The 3802-nt window shown below is 48.7% G+C and overlaps 1 pseudogene; it reads right to left on the bottom strand.

Moving 5' to 3' along the window:
- Positions 1-1840: 1840 nt before the first annotated feature.
- Positions 1841-1939, bottom strand: LOC142258687 (U6 spliceosomal RNA; annotated as a pseudogene).
- Positions 1940-3802: the final 1863 nt, after the last annotated feature.

Genomic DNA, 3802 nt, shown 5'->3' with positions numbered 1-3802 from the left:
AGCCAGGGATGGTGACGTCAGTTTAGTATGGGGAGATAAGGTATGCACACCAGTGACTATGTAAGGGGAATACATGAAATTCATGTATTCCCCTTACATAGTCACTGGTGTGCATACCTTATCTCCCCATAGTGATATTTTTTAGGTTTTTGCACCCAGTTCGGACTTAGAATGGTGTTCCAAACGTTATTCCTATTTGTTAGACGTCAGTTTAGTAACGTCACTTCCGGGAACGCCGTGAATGGGCGGCGATCGGCGCCATCTTTTGAAATACAAGTCATTTCCCGTAAGTCCAGTTATTATGGTGACTGCAATTTAGTGATCACCTGGCAGATTGCGGCCGGTGGTTTTTCTCCCTATTAGGGTGCCCCTGATGAACCCCGGTGGGACTCTCAATCGGGGGGAAACGCGTCAGGCCTTGTTGTGGGACGTTAATCAGGACGATGGGTCACTGGACCCCTGTTTAGACTTCTAATGGAAGCTAAGTATCTAAGCTAAGTAATAAACCTTTAGGTTTATTATCAGACAGCCCCCCGTAACAGTCGGGCCCTGCGTGTCTAGTAAAAAACATCCTGGGGTAGAGTTGGGGGAGGGAGGTACTCTTTTCCTCCTGTGGCGTCAGAAAAAAAAAGAGCCTGTCCAATTGATCGGCAAACCATCGGTCTGGAAAGGAGTACTGTGAGAGGCTTCTTAGAGACTGAGTCCGCTCTCCATTATCGGAACCAGAGGGCCTTACGGATGGCTATGGTATTTGAGGCGGCAATAACTACGCAGGTAGCAGCGCCGAGGGAGGCTTGCATGAGGTACTCTGCCGCCGTAGCAATGTGAACTGTTACATCTTTGAGGGTCTGAGGGAAACTGGTAGTCCTGGTGCCTGTGCGACCCACACGGAAGGGGAGAGGGACCCGCGGCCTCGAGGCAGAGCGATCGAGCTGCTCCACTTGTCTGTCGGGTCCTTGAAGGAGGATCCATCAAGTAAAAGACAGGAGTGGTCCTTCAGGCAGGCGGAAGCCGGGTGAGGGTCCACCAAGGCTGGATCAGCCCAGCCCTTAGAGACAGCTAAGCCAAAGGGGTACCTTTGAGTTTACGGATACCGAAGCGGCGTTAAAATCCCTTTTTTTTGAGGTTTCCTCACCCTTTTAAAGGCGACTGCAGGGTCAGTAGTAGTGGATGGGAGATCTTCCACATGCAGAGTTTTGGTTGATTGTTGCAATAAGTCCATCGCAGCTTGATTGCTCGGGGAGATTGAAACCAAGGAATCATCCCGGTACAAACATCATTCCCCTTCCTCCGGCTCCTCAGAGACCTCGGAACATGTGGGAGAACCCCATCTGTGTACCCCAGAGGGAGAACCATGGGGGTCATGCCCTTTTTCTGATCTGCAACCGGTGAAACAGAGGGCTGATTCTTATCAGAAGGACCCTCTATAAGAGGTGTCATCAGGCTGCGTTCTGTCCAGGGGCTCCGAGGGGTGTGAGGACGATTTTGCATAGCCAGCACCAGGTTTTGGGAACTGTGCCCATTCCGGGGGACTGGGAGCCGTAGGCTCTGGGCTGGCAGCGGTTGCTGCGGTGGTGGCGCGGGGGGTAAGCTACAGGGGCACCAGACTCATAGAAGGAAGAAGTGCTATCATCCCCTAGTAGCTCAGTGTCTTATAGTTGTTGCTGTAGTTGTGCAGGGCATAAAACATGTGACTGCAGCCCCTGGCTGATGAGCCACAAACTGATTGTAATGAGGGAGGAATGCTCTGCATAGCTAATATGCAAGTGAGGCTATAACTCACCCAGAACACTGATAACTCTCCCCCCCCCTCCTCCTGTGTCACAGTTCCTGTGGGAAGGAGGATGTTGAATGTTTCACGAATTTCCATGTCATACTTGGCCATGCTAATCTTCTGTGTAGCTCTGCATTTGAGCATATGTGCTGCCGAAGCTAGCACCCTGTGTGGGGGGGCGTGGCTTATCGAGTGTTGGAGGGGACAGGGCTTAGCTCTGACAAGAAAGCATGAGAAAATTTAATATACAAAAAAACAAAAAATGGTGGGAAGGGACTTCCCTTCCCTCCTCCAGCCCTGCACAACAATGGTGGACAGAAAAATCTCTAAGTGTACCACAGGTGTGGCTGCACTGAGTCCTGGGACCTCTCCCCTCCCCCCGCCACAGGTGGAATGCTATGTAGGAGTATGCAATCACAGCCCATGTGCATCCAGTCAGTGTGACCTTTGCTCCAATTCCCTGTCAGGGAACCAGTGTGCAGATTCTGACACCTGCTGGCAGAACTTGTATCAACTCAGACCCTGCCAGAGGGAGTGAGGAAGTTTTTATCTGTTCTGTGCTCTGGAAAAATCGGAAGGATCTCACCTCAGCTCCTGTGGAGATGGCAGTCTGGTCACACTTGGTGCAGAACTTGTATCAACTCAGAGCCTGCAAGAGGGGCTGAGGAAGTTTTCATCTGCTCTGGGCTCTGGAAAATCAGTGCCATGAGACCTGTCATCCAGTGAGTAACAGCCCAGGATCCAGCGTTGCAGGAGGGGTTACGGGGAGGCGATACTCCGCGTTCCCGCCTGTTGATGGTTTATGAAATCTGTCCCCGAAGGAACCGTTGCCCTCTAAAACCAAAAAATTCTTGCTGCAGTAGTCTGCAGAAATGCGCCTCCTATAGACACTAAGCTAAAACTGAAGTAGCCTGGCTGGGCTCGGGGTGTATACTGCAGGGGAGAAGCTAACATCTTTGCATCTACTTAGTGTCCTCCTATGGATAAGCAGCATAACACCCATGGTCCTGTGTCCTCCAAGGAGGCGTCAGAGAAATTATATACAGTTAGGTCCAGAAATATTTGGACAGTGACACAAGTTTTGTTATTTTAGCTGTTTACAAAAACATGTTCAGAAATACAATTATATATATAATATGGGCTGAAAGTGCACACTCCCAGCTGCAATATGAGAGTTTTCACATCCAAATCGGAGAAAGGGTTTAGGAATCATAGCTCTGTAATGCATAGCCTCCTCTTTTTCAAGGGACCAAAAGTAATTGGACAAGGGACTCTAAGGGCTGCAATTAACTCTGAAGGCGTCTCCCTCGTTAACCTGTAATCAATGAAGTAGTTAAAAGGTCTGGGGTTGATTACAGGTGTGTGGTTTTGCATTTGGAAGCTGTTGCTGTGACCAGACAACATGTGGTCTAAGGAACTCTCAATTGAGGTGAAGCAGAACATCCTGAGGCTGAAAAAAAAGAAAAAATCCATCAGAGAGATAGCAGAAATGCTTGGAGTAGCAAAATCAACAGTCGGGTACATTCTGAGGAAAAAGGAATTGACTGGTGAGCTTGGGAACTCAAAAAGGCCTGGGCGTCCACGGATGACAACAGTGGTGGATGATCGCCGCATACTTTCTTTGGTGAAGAAGAACCCGTTCACAACATCAACTGAAGTCCAGAACACTCTCAGTGAAGTAGGTGTATCTGTCTCTAAGTCAACAGTAAACAGAAGACTCCATGAAAGTAAATACAAAGGGTTCACATCTAGATGCAAACCATTCATCAATTCCAAAAATAGACAGGCCAGAGTTAAATTTTCTGAAAAACACCTCATGAAGCCAGCTCAGTTCTGGAAAAGTATTCTATGGACAGATGAGACAAAGATCAACCTGTACCAGAATGATGGGAAGAAAAAAGTTTGGAGAAGAAAGGGAACGGCACATGATCCAAGGCACACCACATCCTCTGTAAAACATGGTGGAGGCAACGTGATGGCATGGGCATGCATGGCTTTCAATGGCACTGGGTCACTTGTGTTTATTGA

The sequence above is a fragment of the Anomaloglossus baeobatrachus genome, chromosome 1, assembly GCF_048569485.1.
Source record: "Anomaloglossus baeobatrachus isolate aAnoBae1 chromosome 1, aAnoBae1.hap1, whole genome shotgun sequence".
Classification (NCBI taxonomy): Eukaryota; Metazoa; Chordata; class Amphibia; order Anura; family Aromobatidae; genus Anomaloglossus; species Anomaloglossus baeobatrachus.
The sequence above is the reverse complement of the archived record's forward strand: the minus strand, read 5'-3'. Positions and strand labels throughout refer to the sequence as shown.